Source organism: Dermochelys coriacea, chromosome 3 (assembly GCF_009764565.3).
Source record: "Dermochelys coriacea isolate rDerCor1 chromosome 3, rDerCor1.pri.v4, whole genome shotgun sequence".
Taxonomy (NCBI): domain Eukaryota; kingdom Metazoa; phylum Chordata; order Testudines; family Dermochelyidae; genus Dermochelys; species Dermochelys coriacea.
In genome coordinates, this window is record NC_050070.1 from 114,638,199 (window position 1) to 114,655,894 (window position 17,696).

The window sequence follows — 17,696 nt, forward strand, 5'->3', positions numbered from 1 at the left end:
TTATGTGCTGCTCCTAGCATATAAAGTGTTCTCCTTTAGCAGCTGCACTAATACCCATCTCACATGTTATCTATCTCTTGTGCAAGGCTAAACTGCCACTTAAGTATTTTTTTTAAACTAGGAAATTAAAGTATAAAATCTTTATTGTGAAGCACTTAGGGTTGCTGCGTACGTAACATCCTGGCTCAAACCCACAAAAGCAAGGACATGAAAATTTAAGGCATCTAATATTACATATACTCTATTCCTCCACCTAGAGGTGCACACCTTACCATTATCACAACTACCATATTCTACAGTTCATATTACGCAAACTTAATTCTGCTTCCCCCTTGGGGTGCCAGCCTTTCATCACCCTATTTACCAAACTACCCCTTCCCAACACACTACTCCAGATTTCCACAATTAATAGTTTTAGTCCACAACTAATGAGTAGTTTGGTAAAGAGGATATGGACAAGGAAGGACGGAGGGTATGGGGGAACAGTTAAGGTCATGGTATGTGGTCTACGGTAATGCTAAGGTGTATGTGGAAGACTGAGTTTCTGCAAGTGGCTTCACAAACTAGACAGCTTCCACCTACTTGTTTAAAATTGCCACTTAATGTTTTATAAAGTTTCTGATAAGGAATTTCTTGACCAGGTAGAGTAGGCCAGGATTGCCTGGGAGGAAAATTAGGTGTAAAATTCTGGACTGGTTGACTGATCTGGTTACCTAATAGGAGCGGAAAGCAAAGCAACCTCAGCTAGGCCCATATTATTTTTCTGTGTGGGTTCTATCAATTTTCCAAGATCGCATCATAACTTTCTTAGTTAATCCATACTACCATTGGGTTAAAGATTTCATTTTTTCCTTTATTTTGATCTCTTCACGGAGAAACTTCCTTTCTTTCAATAAGTGTGCTAGTGTTTTATAAAATTAAATATTTGGTCCCAGTTCTATTTTCAGATATATGTGAAACTTCTGTTGATTTCGTTGGGATGAAGTGCCCTTTTCTGAATACAGAAATTAGATCTTTGATTTGTTCTTGTTTTTTTTTTTCTAAAAGGTTTCCTAATTGGCCATCAGTAGGTTAAAGGGTAGTTTGGAAAAAGTATGACAAAGCAACATATTTATCGTCTAGCTTGGACCTTCTGATTTGCTCTGCTGTGACAGAGTAATCTGCCAGGGAAGAATTTATTAAAGGTTTAATATAAAAGGTTGACCTGGTTTTATGAAAATCTTCATTGAAACCTTATCTGAAGCTTCAAGGATATAGAACAGGGGTGGGAAAACTACAGCCCAGGGGCTGCATGCAGCCCTTCGTACATTTTAATCTGACCCTCAAGCTTCTGCCAGGGAGCAGGGTCGCAGGCTTGCCCTGTTTCCCGTGGCTCCCGGAAGCAGCAGCATGTTCCCCCTCCAGCTCCTATGTGTAGGGGCAGCCAGGGGGCTGTGGACGCTGTCCATGCCCCAAGCGCCACCCCCACAGCTCTCATTGGCAAGGAACCGCAGCCAGTAGGAGCTGTAGGGGCAGCACCTGCGGACAGGGCAGCATGCAGAACCGCCTGGCTACTCCTCCACATAGGAGCCGGAGGGGGGACATGCCGCTGCTTCCAGGAGCTGCTTGAGGTAAGTGCTGCCCAGATCCTGCACCTCTGATCCCCCTCTGAACCCTTCGGTCCAAGCCTGGAGCACTCTCCTGCACCCTCATCCCAGAGTCCGCATCCCCAGCCGGAGCCCTCACTTTCTTCCCCTGCCCGTCCCCCGCCTCCTGTCCCAGCCCGGAGCCTCCCACATCCTAAACTCCTCACTTCTGGCCCCACCCCAGAGCCAGCATCCCCAGCCGGAGTCTGCACCCTCACCCCCAATTTTGTGAGTATTCATGACCCGCCATACAATTTCCATACCCAGATGTGGCCCTCAGGCCAAAAAGTTTGCCCACCCCTGATATAGAAGAAAAAATGCAGGCTGCACACTGCAGAACTAATCTGCCTTACTCTTGCCTTTATACTGCAAAAGACTCCAGATGCTCCCGTGTTTTGGGGATTGGAGAAGATAATAGTTACCATTCCCCTGCATCTGTGATGGATGTCTCGCTTCCTTCTGACCAGGGGAAAGGTGGCAAATTTTTTAATGGTTTAAAAAAATGTATATTTTAAAGTGAGAAAATTCAGTTGAAAAGATGGAAGAGACTGGTTAAAACTGAAAGGAAGTGGAACCAAGGGACTATAAAATTGGTCTTCAGGGCCTATGCAAATCATTTCAGATTAGAATTAATTCTGTTTAGGCCAAACTTCAGTGCAGGCAGAATTTAGTAGAGCTCATTAACAAAACGTAGCTTTTGGAACTGGTAATACTGAATCAAAAGACTTTTTTAATGGGACTTGCAATTTTTAAAAAATGGGTTATGTAATAGGTTATGACTTGTCTGCTCTTCCTCTCCCTACTGAATAGAAATGTTGATTGTAATCTCATTTCAACGTTACAGTTGCAGCATGCCATCTACATAGCTGTGACTGCTTCCTATGTGCAGAGATAAGATTCAATTGAATAACTTCGTAAGTCTGCTACTTGGGAGTCTCTCCACAGTTTGCTCTTTTTGTAGGGTAGATGTGGCTGATCATTTGATTCTTCATTTGGGAGATATGCTCAGAGTTCAGTAGTTATCAGTTTATTTTAACACATCCTCCCAGTTTAGGTTGCCAGATAAAACTCTTGTGTTCTAGATGCATGAAGCTACTGAGCAGAAATCCAGTTATTTGTTAGGAAACTAATTATTTTGTTTTTGTATTTTATTGGGGGATTGGAAGTAAAGGCCTTTCTGGATTAACCGTGGACTAGAGACCCTTGTACTTCAGTTGTGCCTCAAACTGCTTCCGTAGAGAGGTCTGATGCAGAGAAGTGGCTCTTCCAACACTCCTTAGCCAGGAGGCTGGCTTGTTGTTGTGCAGGGCATTTAATGCTGTTGGAGAGCTGGAGGAATTTGTCAGACTCTGAGCTTCCACCTTTTAAAAAACAAACAAAACCCCGTGAATAGAGAAAAAGAACAAAAGAGAATACTACTCTTAAATGGATTGGTGGCCAAAGGGGGCAAAAATCCCAAAATAAAACTTAACTCCCATCATTTCAGAGACTTCTCTTTTCTGCCATTCTCTCTCATCCCTAGCCAAAAATTATATGTAGCCCTGGCATCTCAAAATTACCTGATTAGCTTTGCTTCCAGCATTTTTATTTTTAATGCACAGAAGAGAAAACACAGCTTGAGTGTCAAGATGCCATGATTATATTTACAATATTTGTAGTTAGTTTCACATATAATTAGTAAACTGAACAAGCTTGAAATAAATTCTAAATCCAAATAAATATCTAAAACTGTGATGTAATATTTAGACTTTCTGACCATAACCACACTTTCTTCTTTGAGTGCTTACTCATATCGATTCCATTCTAGGTGTGTGCGCACCTACGTGCACACTTGTTGGAGTCTTTGGCCTTAGCAGTATCTGAAGGGTTAGCAGTAGCTCCCTCATAAGTGCTGCACTCATGCGCTGGTATATTAGGCGCTGCCAACCCTACGCCTTCTCAGTTCCTTCTTACCACCTATGACAGTTGGTCAGATCACCTTGTCTTGCATCTCAAGAGCTTTAGCAGTTCTTTCAGTCTGTTGTTCTATCTCCTTTGTTGTTAGTTGGTAGGTACTTAGACCTTTAAGTGTTAGAGTAGTTTGTTTAGGAGTTAAGAGTCCAGGCTGGGACTTCGCCTGGGAGGGGGCATGCCCTGTTCCACAGGCTTTAAGCCATATTCATTGCTGATGGATATGAATAGCTGATGCCTATTAGTGATTCCCACAGAAAGGATAAGTGCAGGATCTGCAAAAACTTTCACCCTCAAACTCAGAAGGAGTGGAATATGTACTTGAAGGACCTCTTCATGGGGGCTGTGCTTTGTTCTACCTCGGAGCCCTCTCAGTCAGACTCCACACCCAGTATCTTGGAGTCAGTGCGCAGTGCACCACCGACACTGTTTCCCCTCCACGGTGCCTAAGAAGTGATTGAAGTTGATGGGCCTGCCCGCACCACAGAAAAGAGGCGGCTTTGGGCAAAGGACCTGTATCAGGTCATGTGCTCACCCCAGAGCTGCTCGGGGATACTGCTGCGGTCTGACCCCCTAGTCCAGCCAGGGACCCTCCTCTGACTCCTGGGAGCAGCAAGGGGTCCCAGCCCCTACTAGGGTCATTTGTGCCCAAAGCAGGCCCGGTGGTCAAAGAACAAGTAGGCTGAAAGGCACCGCAGACGCCAAGCCAGGTGATGGACCCAGCCAAGGCCCCAGCGTCTATGGGCAAGCTGGTTATGGTACCGCCCCCTAAAGCAGCAGAGCGTCCCCAATCCCTGGACCACAGGCATCGGTCTGTTGTCAGCCCCAAGAGTATTTGTAAAGTGCATAACACCAGAGGCCGCTTCACCTGAAGTGCCGAGGGGTGCAAATTTATCCATACCTCGATGACTGGCTAATAAAGGGCCGGTCCTGGGATCAGGTGCGGCAGCATCTCGATCTGGTTTGCTCCACCAGGCCTCACTACAGTTGATCCTGGACTACCTTCTTCATCTGAAACTCCAAGGCCTGTCCTTTTCCTTTATCAGGGTCCACTTAGCTGCTATTTCAGTCTTCCGTCCGGCGCTCAAAGGTAGGTCGGTTTTCGTCCAGGACATGATTGACATGTTCCTCAAGGGCCTCGAGTGCCTCTACCTGCACGTCAGGGATCCCATTCTGCCATGGGACCTGAATCTTGTGCTGTCACGGCTGACAGGATCCCCCTTTGAGCCTCTGGCATCCTGCTCTCTCCTTCTCCTGTCCTGGAAGGACACGTTCCTAGTTGCAACAACATCCGCCCCCCGGGTCTCCAAGATTAGGGTGCTTTACCTTGGAACTACCCTATATAATCTTCTACAAAGACAAGGTCCAGATGTGGCCACACCCAGCTTTCCTGCCCCAGGTGGTTTTGCAGTTTTATATGGGCCAGGACATTTACTTACCATTCTTTTTTCCAAAGCCACATAAATTGGAGGAGCAGCTTTGGCTGCGTTCCCTAGGTGTCAGGAGGGTGCTAGCCTTCTACATGTGAAGGATCAAGCCATTCCACAAATTGACACAGTTGTTTGCCATAGTGGCCAACAGGATGAAAGGTCATCCAGTGTCCGCTCAAAGAATTTCTTCTTGGCTCACTGCCTGCATTTGCTGCTGTTACGATCAGGCAAAGGAGCCACCTCCAGCGATCGTAACAGCCCATTCAGCCAGTGCACAAGCCTCCTTGGCAGCTTTCCTAGCCCAAGTGCCTATCCAGGACATCTGTAGGGCAGCCACCTGGTCGTCCGTCCACATGTTCATGTCTCATTATGCACTTACCCAGCAGGCCTGGGACAATGCTGATTTTGGTAGAGCTATACTGAAAGCTGCTAGACTGTGAACCCCAAGCCCACCTCTGAGGATACTGCTTGGGTGTCACCTAGAATGGAATCGACATGAGCAAGCACTTGAAGAAAATACAGTTACCTACCTTTTCGTAACTCTTGTTCTTTGAGATGTGTTGTTCATGTCCATTCCATTACCCCCACCCCTGTGTTGGAGTTGCCAGCAAGAAGGAACTGAAAGGGCGTAGAGTTGGCAGGGCCTTGTATACCAACACATGTGCGTGGCATTCAAGAGGGTGCTACAGCTGGCCCTACGGATACCACTAAGGTAAAAATCTCAGACAACTGTGCACATGGGTGCGCACACACCTAGAATGGAATGGACCTGGGCAACACATCTTGAAGAACAACAGTTCCAAAAAGGTAGGTAACCTTTTTGTGTGTGTGAAATAATTAATGCTATTTCTTTGGCTGGGAAGCTCCATGCTTCAGGTGTTAGTATTCCTACAAACTTTATGCATGTTATCAGCAACATATGGGAAAAAAAGTCAGATTAGCACATACCCTGACGTGCCTTATTAGAATTCAAAAAATGGCTCAAGGTAACCAGAAGAGAGCTAGTTTGGTTTTAATTACATTCCAAATAAACTGTTTCTTATTAAAACCATGATTATATCTTCTTAATGCTCATAGTTAAGCTATAGAATAAAAGAATTAGCAGTAGAAACGGAAATCTTCCAAACCTTCTATTTAAGATAATTTTGTTTTTAAATTTTATTTTAAGATTATTAGTAACCGTTCATACAGTTTCCTAGGGGATATTAGTCAAGATAAAAATTTTATTTCATGGCCACAACACATCATTGAAGCCAAGAGTTTAGCAGGATTCATAAAATCAAAAGACAATTACATAGATAAATATTCAGTTAGAATGATGAATATTTTTTAATTAAGCCAGTGTTTTGGAAGGGATATGAACTCTCATGCTTCAGGGTATAAACCAGACCCCTAACTATGGGGGTTTAGGAAAAGACATTCCCTGGGGCACTTTATCCCATTACAGTGTATTGCAGGGTCCTGGGTTTGTGGGGGTTTTTTGTTTTGTTTTGTTTTGGTGGGGTGTGTGTTTTGCGGGGCTTTTCTACCTTCTTTTGGTGCTGGCCCTCCATGACAAGATATTGGACTTAGATGGATCGTTGGTCTGTTCCAATACAGCAATTCCTATGTTCTGCTAACAAACCCACATTTATCCTCATTTGGATTAATTTAGTTTTCAGTTTTTTATTTTTTGTATTTCACTTACTTTGGTCAGTGCTACTAAACCAGTCAGTTTCGTATCCTGTTTCTTGTGCTTGTTAGATTCACAGCATTGCAAACTCAAGGTACGTCTTCGCTACCCGCCGGATTGGCGGGCAGCGATCTATCTAGCGGGGATTGATTTTTATCGCATCTAGCCTAGTGGTGAAGACACCATGGTAAGTCAATCTAAGTACGTCGACTTCAGCCAAGTTATTCATATAGCTGAAGTTGCGTAACTTGGATCGAGTCTCTCCCCCCCCCCCAGTGTAGACCAAATCTAACGTTTGAATAAACAGTTTTCATCATTGATTAGTAGGCCAAGGGCATGTCTACACTTACCGGTAGATTGGCATTGCTGTAATTGATACAGCTAGTGTCAATTTAGCGGGTCTGGTGAAGACGCGCTAAATCGATGAGAGCGCACTCTCCCATCGATTTGTGTACTCCACCTATCTGAGAAGCGTATGTCGACACAGCACAGTGTAGTCACTGCGGTAAGTGGATCTAACTACGTCGACTTCAGTTACACAACTTCAGTTTTGTGAATAACGTAACTTGGATCGATTTACCACAGTAGTGTAGACCAGCCCCAAGTGTGAAACTGGGAACCAGGGCTCCTTAGTTATGATTTCATCTATGGGATTATCCCTCTGACCCAACTTCTGATTTGCAGTGTGGTGATGGGCCAGTCATAACCTCTTTGATTCAGTTTCCCTATCTAAAATAGGGATATTGTGAAGAAGGCTATATGCTTTGAAGATGGAAATCACTATAGAAAGTTAAAAGTGAAGACATTTTGTTAGCCTTCCTATTCCTATCTACTGTTTTACACAACACCTGTTTTGGACGTAAATTACTTTTGTCCATTTAAGCCCATGTATTTAAATCTGTTTATGGATAACTCAGTAAGGTTTTACCACTTTTGCCCCTTACTATTCACTTTTTAAAAAAAAGATATATTTCTCTGTAGTGTCAGTCACTGGAATATTTTTGTTGTTTTTCCCCTCTTCACATAATTTAATTTGAAGAAAACTTTGTTCTGGATACTCAACATGGAACTTTAGAATCCTGTATTCTGGAGAATGTGTAAGTTTTTTCTTTTGTTTATAAAAAGAAATTGGGGGGTTGCATTTATGGAGTTTTTTAATTCCATTACCTGGCTCAAAAATACATATTACCAACTTCTAAACTTACTAGGAACAGTAGCTTCTCGGAGAAGCATGAAGTCTTGTATTTATTTACACTACTGGGGTTTGTCTATACATATAAATTGTGCGGTTTTAACAATACCTGTAGAGTTTAAAGCAATATAACATTTCTACTATCAATATAAAAGTGCTTTATACTGGCATAGCTAATCCCATATTGGGAAGTGGTATAAGCTATACTAGTACAAGATATCTTTATACAGCATCCACATTGTGAATTGTACTGACATAACTATTTTGGTTTAAAAAAAAAATTGCACCTTTTAACCAAAATAATTATACTGGTACAAAAACTGTGTGTGGACTAGGCCTTAGAGGTGTTTTGAGAAGAGACCTGTAAATTAGAAATGATTTTCAACTGGCTGCAATCCATTCACTTAACTTTCTACCTTCTTTAATATATTTAAAAATAAGTATGGGGCAAAAAGTTACTGATCCGCTTTTTGCTAGAGTGCATGTAGGTTTCTCAGGATTTCCGTTCCACTCCAAACAGAGGTTGGAAATACTAAAACTGTTTCAAAGGTATACAGGTTACCATAAAAATTTGGTACGAAAATGTGCTTTTATTTATTTTATTCTAATCCATTATACATGTCCCTTATATTTTTAAGCAAGTATTTAGTAATAAAGTTCTGAAGATGTATTCAAGAAAATAACCTAGAAGGTACCAAATGCATTTAATAGAATAATAGCCGCAATTTTGAGCAACTGTATTAATCTTCCATTTTATTTGTAATGCTATCCTTTTCCTTTTTCCTCACTGTCCATCCAAATCAGTAATATCTTTGTCTACATAAAGATGCCAAGTGATAGGAAAATATTTGTGCTGAGAAGAAAGGGTAAGAATTAAATAACTTATTTTCTGGCAGCGAATGTTAGCACTTAGTGTGTGCTGCAGAGAACTATCCAAGATAAGTACAAATTGCGCACAGGGTATCTGATAAAACTGGGCAGAATGAAGTGAAATCAGGAGTAGTTTCAAAAGTTCTTCAGAATTTGTTTTTCACCCGTTGGGAACCAACTGGTGTATAAAGGGTTAAGTTCATATTGAGTACAAAAGCCTTCATTTTTCTCCAATTTCAAAACAAAAAGTTTAAGTGAAATGGAATACTATCCAACTTCAGATGATAAACCATCAACAGAAATTAAAGTATCCGATAGTTTTGTCTTCTCTAGCAATTATTGCATCCTTTTAAAAGAAGAAAATAACGGGGGGGGGAAGGGGGAATAATTTTTTTTCCTCTCTCAAAGATAAAACTATCAACTTGCTTATACCTAGCTTCTTGTGACCTCCTGAATGTGTTCAGGACAGCAGTTTGTGTCTTTAAGGGGATGTATAAATTAAGAACACATACTTATCTACACTAGTTGGAAATTCTGTGGATCAGTTTAAAATACAATAAATAGGACCATCTTTAAATAAAACAATCTGATGCCATTTAAGCTTTCTGTTATGAAATGCTATTAGATTAATTCTCTTTTCATACTGAACGTATTTTGGTGGCTGATTAGAATTTCTCTCACAACCAACTTAATATATTTAGGGCTACAAATTGACCCCTTTGCTAATATACCATCACGGTAGATTAACAATATAAAATAACTGATTGATTCATGGTGCTATGCTGAAATATGCCAATTTTGTGACTGGGTAACATAGCTGCATTATATGTTGAATTGGATCATTCAAACAACTTGATACTTCGTTCTCAGATTTGGGTGATTTTGAAATAGACTGGTGCTGATCAGAACTGTTAAATAGCAAACTAAGTAAGCCCTAAATTTCTGTTCAGTAAAATCAAAGAAGTGATGGAAGCATGAATACATGGCACATTTTAGAAACTAGATTGAATAAAATACAAGTGTTCAATAGAGAACAAATTTACAGTATATTGAATGCTGTATCAGATACTCAGATACTATAGTGGTGAGTGTGGTATAAAAACATACAGAGAATAGAATATCAATGTTGAATTTTGATTAAATTGGCTACCTTAAAAACAAAATCAAAATTCTGATAGAGCACCCTATCCTACAATATGTAGAGGGAATTATTTATGAATTCCTTTGTTTAAAAAATGTATAGCGGTTATGCTGTTCTTTATAAACTTTTTCTTCTGGTATTTGCAAGAGTTCTTTGGGAGGCCAAAGGGTAAAGCTGTGGTCTACACTACACATTTTTGGCCGACACAAGTTTTGTCGTCATGTAGCTACTGAAGTTAGTATATTGCTCAGGCACATGCATGCTTGGCTGCTTGTGTTGACCTTGCATGTACTCACCGTGTTTACATGAATGTAAAGTGTGGTGCATCATAGGTCGTATCCCAGTATGTCAGGCACTGTCATCCAGCACAATGCTGTCTGGGGCAATTTTGCAGTGTTTTGTGGAATACTAAGAATTCACCTAGGGATTTGTGTGAGCTAGTTGTCAAGTTCCCAGCATGCAGTTTTCTCCATTCCTTAATACATTCCATATCTCATAATTTTCACACCACTTTTAAAAATCTCACAAACCCACATGGCACTTTTTCCTTCTCTGCCATCTCTGACAGAAGCATGGAACCAACAGAGCTCAGCACTTTTCTCATGAACACTGAATACAGGACGTTCTATTTGCAGACCTTTAGGAAGTACTGCAACAACTGGGATTAGAATATCTTTGAAGAGAGTTTAGTGATGGACATGACACAAAAAACCATTTTTAGGTTGCTTGGGGCATTCACTTAGCCGTTGCAGATGGTGGAGAAAGGGGCTTGAGAAAGGAGCACTGACTAGTGTGATTGCTTTTGTAATGTAGGCTTGGGATGACAAGCAGTGGCTGCAGAACTTTTGGATGTGAAAGGCTGAATTTCTGGATCTGTGTGCTGAGCTCACCCTAGCCTTTCAATGCAAGGACATCAGAATGAGAGTGAGTGGTGATTGCACTCTAAGTTTGCAACACCAGACTGCTACCTGTCACTGGGAAATCATTTTAGAATTGGAAAATCCACAGTTGCAGCTGTTGACATGCAAGTGTAAAGGACCATTAATAATCTTCTATGCAGGACTGTGACTCTGCAACATGTAAGAAATAGTGGATACATTTCCTGAACTGTGGTGGGATGATAGACTGAATGCATATCTCTGTTTTGGCACATGCCTATCTCGCTACTGAGTACATCAACAGAAAATGCTTTTCCGTGGTTATGCAAGTACTAGTGGATCACCCAAGGTCACCTCACTAATATTAAGGTGGGTTGGTTTGAGAAGGCACATGGTGTGTGCATCTTTAAGAACACAGGACTATTCAGAAAGTTGCAAACAGGGACATTCTTTCGTGAGCAGTGGATTACCATTGGTGATACTGAAATACCTATAATTCTGCGAGATCCAGCCTACCTTGCTTCCCTGGCTTATGAAGCTGTACTCGGACCACCTCAACAGCACCAAGGAAATTCATCTACTGGTTCAGGAAGTGAACAGAATGATTTGTGAAATGTGCTTTTGATAGATTGAAGGAGTCACTGGTGTTGATTATTCACTAGTTTAGATTTTAGCAAGAAAAAAAATCCCAGTGGTTATAACGTCATGTTGCATACTGCAGTAATGGCAAATGGGAGGAAAGCTTGCCACCAAAGTGGAGGGGCTGTGTTGAATTTGAACAGCCATGCACCCGGGGTCCAGTGTGGAGCTACATTTGATGGGGATATTAAAGGTTCATTTTCACAGTCAGCCACAGTAATGCTATATCTTGAGACAGTGCTATCTGGTGTAACTTTTTTGATTTTTGCCTGGTGGTATGTCTTCTGTTGTGCCTGCTGCAAATTATAAGTACTGCTGGGCCTTTGCCTTCCACTATGAACTATGTGTTGCTTACTGTGCATTTATAAGTACTGTTTGATTTCTTGATTTCCGCTATGTATTCTGTACTATTTGTTGTGAACTAATCAATATACTTTGATTCTCCAAAAAAGAAAGGGGGGGGGGGAAAGAATTTTGAGTGCAAAAATCCAGTACTCAAAATCAAAGTGTAGGATACATATGTCATTCAAGCTTCTAACATAACTTAATGGGATGAAACTTTTTAAAAGGAAGTAAACATTTGTGTCCGTTTGTGTGAAAAAAAAGTAGTTCAGTGTAGTCCATTGTGGGTACATATACACTGACTTGTGAAAACCACAGATTCGTGAATGCAAAGCTGTAGTTTTTCTTTCTTTTTGGGGGGCTGTCTGTAAGCAAGGACTGGTCTGTCTCACAGATCTCACACTCTCACAGATCTTGGGAGACAGACCAGTCCTTGCTTACAGACAGCCCCCCAATCTGAAGCAAATACTCACCAGCAACCACACACCACACAACAGAACCACTAACCCAGGAACCTATCCTTGCAACAAAGCCCGTTGCCAACTCTGTCCACATATCTATTCAGGGGATACCATCATAGGGCCTAATCACATCAGCCACACTATCAGAGGCTCGTTCACCTGCGCATCTACCAATGTGATATATGCCATCATGTGCCAGCAATGCCCCTCTGCCATGTACATTGGCCAAACTGGACAGTCTCTACGTAAAAGAATGAATGGACACAAATCAGACGTCAAGAATTATAACATTCAAAAACCAGTTGGAGAACACTTCAATCTCTCTGGTCACTCGATCACAGACCTAAGAGTGGCTATCCTTCAACAAAAAAGCTTCAAAAACAGACTCCAACGAGAGACTGCTGAATTGGAATTAATTTGCAAACTGGATACAATTAACTTAGGTTTGAATAGAGACTGGGAATGGATGAGTCATTACACAAAGTAAAACTATTTCCCCATGGTATTTCTCCCCCCCCACCCCACCCCCCACTGTTCCTCTGATATTCTTGTTAACTGCTGGAATTAGCCTACCTTGCTTGTCACCATGAAAGGTTTTCCTCCTTTTCCCCCCCCTGCTGCTGGTGATGGCTTATCTTAAGTGATCACTCTCCTTACAGTGTGTATGATAAACCCATTGTTTCATGTTCTCTGTGTGTGTGTGTGTGTGTGTGTGTGTGTGTGTGTGTGTGTGTGTGTGTGTGTGTGTGTGTGTGTGTGTGTGTGTGTGTGTGTGTGTGTGTGTGTGTGTGTGTGTATATAAATCTCTCCTCTGTTCTTTCCACCAAATGCATCCGATGAAGTGAGCTGTAGCTCACGAAAGCTTATGCTCTAATAAATTTGTTAGTCTCTAAGGTGCCACGGGTACTCCTTTTCTTTTTGCGAATACAGACTAACACGGCTGCTACTCTGAAACCTGTCATTATGCAAGGCACTGAATTTAGCCGTATAGAGTGGAAATCTGTCAACTTCATGAAAAAACTCGCACAGATACAGACAGACATCATCTTCCTCTCCAAATGCAAACAGATGGACATCATACCGAAAGGACTGAAGGTAAAAAATCCATTACAATCTACATACCATACAGACTATGCTGACAGCTTGTGCCACACACTCTCAAAGAAACTGTGGAACCACCTGATCAACATCCTCTACAGCAAACAGGGAAAGATTAAGAATGAGCTCTCAAAACTGGATACTCTCATAAAGAACCAACCTTCCACACAAACTTCCTCGTGGCTGGACTTTACAAAAACTAGACAAGCCATTTACAAAACACACTTTGCTTCTCTACAAAAGAAAAAGGACACTAAGCTATCTAAACTGCTATATGCCACAAGGGGCCACAACAATGGTTCCCGTAACCCACCCAGCAATATTGTTAATCTATCCAACTATACTCTTAGGACAGATTCTTCTGCTGGGCTATCTCGGGGCCTCTCCTTTTGCCACTCCACCCCCACGAACATGATACAGTTTTGTGGTGACCTAGAATCCTATTTTCGACGTCTCAGACTCAAGGAATATTTCCAACACACCTCTGACCAACATATTAACCCACAGAGACCTTCCTGCCAACACTACAAAAAGAAGGATTCTGGGTGGACTCCTCCTGAAGGTCGAAACAGCAGCCTGGATTTCTACGTAGACTGCTTCCGCCGACGTGCACGAGCTGAAATTGTGGAAAAGCAGCATCGCTTACCCCATAACCTCAGCCATGCAGAACACAGTGCCATCCACAGCCTCAGAAACAACTCTGACATCATAATCAAAAAGGCTGACAAAGGAGGTGCTGTCGTCATCATGAATAGGTCGGAGTATGGACAAGAGGCTACTAGGCAGCTCTCCAACACCACTTTCTACAAGCCATTACCCTCTGATCCCACTGAGAGTTACCAAAAGAAACTACAGCATTTGCTCAAGAAACTCCCTGAAAAAGCACAAGAACAAATCCGCACAGACACACCCCTGGAGCCCCGACCTGGGGTATTCTATCTGCTACCCAAGATCCATAAACCTGGAAATCCTGGACGCCCCATCATCTCAGGCATTGGCACCCTGACAGCAGGATTGTCTGGCTATGTAGACTCCCTCCTCAGGCCCTACGTTACCAGCACTCCCAGCTATCTTCGAGACACCACTGACTTCCTGAGGAAACTACAGTCCATTGGTGATCTTCCTAAAAACACCATCCTAGCCACTATGGATGTAGAAGCCCTCTACACCAACATTCCACACAAAGATGGACTACAAGCCGTCAGGAACAGTATCCCCGATACTGTCACGGCTAACCTGGTGGCTGAACTTTGTGACTTTGTCCTCACCCATAACTATTTCACATTTGGGGACAATGTATACCTTCAAATCAGCGGCACTGCGATGGGTACCCGCATGGCCCCACAGTATGCCAACATTTTTATGGCTGACTTAGAACAACGCTTCCTCAGCTCTCGTCCCCTAATGCCCCTACTCTACTTGCGCTACATTGATGACATCTTCATCATCTGGACCCATGGAAAAGAAGCCCTTGAGGAATTCCACCATGATTTCAACAATTTCCATCCCACCATCAACCTCAGCCTGGACCAGTCCACACAAGAGATCCACTTCCTGGACACTACGGTGCTAATAAGCGATGGTCACAAACACCACCCTATATCGGAAACCTACTGACCGCTATTCCTACCTACATGCCTCTAGCTTTCATCCAGATCATACCACTCGATCCATTGTCTACAGCCAAGCGCTACGATATAACCGCATTTGCTCCAACCCCTCAGACAGAGACAAACACCTACAAGATCTCTATCATGCATTCCTACAACTACAATACCCACCTGCTGAAGTGAAGAAACAGATTGACAGAGCCAGAAGAGTACCCAGAAGTCACCTACTACAGGACAGGCCCAACAAAGAAAATAACAGAATGCCACTAGCCATCACCTTCAGCCCCCAACTAAAACCTCTCCAACGCATCATCAAGGATCTACAACCTATCCTGAAGGACGAGCCATCGCTCTCTCACATCTTGGGAGATAGACCAGTCCTTGCTTACAGACAGCCCCCCAATCTGAAGCAAATACTCACCAGCAACCACACACCACACAACAGAACCACTAACCCAGGAACCTATCCTTGCAACAAAGCCCGTTGCCAACTCTGTCCACATATCTATTCAGGGGATACCATCATAGGGCCTAATCACATCAGCCACACTATCAGAGGCTCGTTCACCTGCGCATCTACCAATGTGATATATGCCATCATGTGCCAGCAATGCCCCTCTGCCATGTACATTGGCCAAACTGGACAGTCTCTACGTAAAAGAATGAATGGACACAAATCAGACGTCAAGAATTATAACATTCAAAAACCAGTTGGAGAACACTTCAATCTCTCTGGTCACTCGATCACAGACCTAAGAGTGGCTATCCTTCAACAAAAAAGCTTCAAAAACAGACTCCAACGAGAGACTGCTGAATTGGAATTAATTTGCAAACTGGATACAATTAACTTAGGCTTGAATAGGGACTGGGAATGGATGAGTCATTACACAAAGTAAAACTATTTCCCCATGGTATTTCTCCCCCCCCACCCCACCCCCCACTGTTCCTCTGATATTCTTGTTAACTGCTGGAATTAGCCTACCTGCTTGTCACCATGGAAGGTTTTCCTCCTTCCCCCCCCCTGCTGCTGGTGATGGCTTATCTTAAGTGATCACTCTCCTTACAGTGTGTATGATAAACCCATTGTTTCATGTTCTCTGTGTGTGTGTATATAAATCTCTCCTCTGTTTTTTCCACCAAATGCATCCGATGAAGTGAGCTGTAGCTCACGAAAGCTTATGCTCTAATAAATTTGTTAGTCTCTAAGGTGCCACAAGTACTCCTTTTCTTTTTATTTAACTAGCTGTAGGTTTAGAAATCTTCCATTTAGAGGTTTAGGAGGGTTGATACAGGGTTTTAGTTATCCTTTAGAAATGTGAGCTTAATGCTGTTTGTATGTTCTGCATATATGGTATGTAGAGGGGGGAGAAGTGGCATTTAGTACTTAGCTGATACAAATAAGTTAAAACTTTGTTCTCCCCTTAACTTAGTAGATTTCTGAGAATATTTCTGCCTTTATTGCAAAGGGTCACTTTGTCTTTTTTCAATTTTTTATTATAATTAGGAGAATTTCAATTCAACTGCAATAACTATTAAAAATGTAAAGGAAACCTATTCCTAAATCTGAATTTATTTTTTCCCAGAGGATTAGCATTTCTCTGAATTATTACCCTTCACTGTTTTTTGTTTTTGTTTTTTTAAATGTCTAACAGCAGTCTTTAGTTTTAGCTCAGATTTCCTTAATACTGCAAACGTCTGAGTGGTATTTATTTAATTTTATGATAACTCAACCTATTTTAAAAATTGGATTGCTACCATTACAATTATGTAGTCTTCCTAAAGAGTCTAAAAATAAAAATATAATGTTCCTATGGCAACTTTAACTCTGCCACATAGCACATCTTTCATGTCTTCGAGTGTATATTTTAGCATTGAAGCACAGATTCCACAAGCTGCTTGGTGTGAGGAGCCCTAATACATGAAGTACCTGACATATGAAATTAAATGTCTGACAGACCAGAAGAGAGAGAGTGTATGTTATGTGTGTATTAAATTATAAAACAAATGCCTATTCCATGATCTGGGTGTCTTCTCCATAGTTTAGTTTTCTCATAAAATGTTATGATTGACTGCTTGCCGCTATCCAACAATTGTACAAAGATGCACTGGCAGAAATAATCAAATCCCTTCAACAGCAGGCATGATGATAACCACTTGAATCCTCAGTCCATCCTCTCGTGCAAGATGGCCAAGTTAAGTTTCCTGTCACTATTTTTAACTTGTGCATTTCCTGACTTTTATTTTAATCATGCAACTTTTAGTATCACATGAATGTAGTTTTTTCATGTAATAGAATTCACAATAGAAGTTTAAAGTTTTAGTAGTAAAATGTTTGTTTTATTCTTTTTCATTTTTTTAAAAACAGACTGACTTGGGTCATAGCAATGAGTGTTTCACAAACAAGGGAGGATGAAAATGCTTAGTGCAGTCTAATGCCCTGAGTAGAAAATCTAGGGGAAAAGATTTTTTTTCTAATCTTCAAATTATAACAATTTTAAGTGATGTGTGTTACAATATATTAAAAACGTTAAGTTGATGTCCTTTTAAAATTGCAGAATATTTACACTACAGTATGCAGTTATGAAATCCAAGGTTTCACACCACCACCTTTTTTTTACATCTTCATTTTCTTTCTGCCCCTTATATTGAGGAATTATTTTACATGAGAGAATTAATTATCATTAACCATGAGAGGTTAATGTCTTATTGAAACAAATCTCTCTGAAGATTATCCCAACAGCAACTTTTCCTGCCTGAGCCCACTAATCAAATGTATATTGTGATGTGT

The 17,696-nt window shown here is 41.6% G+C and overlaps 1 protein-coding gene across 15 annotated transcripts in view; it reads left to right on the forward strand.

Annotated features, from left to right (window-relative positions):
• The window catches only part of TAB2 (TGF-beta activated kinase 1 (MAP3K7) binding protein 2), a 144,712-nt gene that overhangs the window by 69,679 nt on the left and 57,337 nt on the right, over window positions 1-17,696 (forward strand). The gene's annotated exons all lie outside the window — the stretch shown is intronic.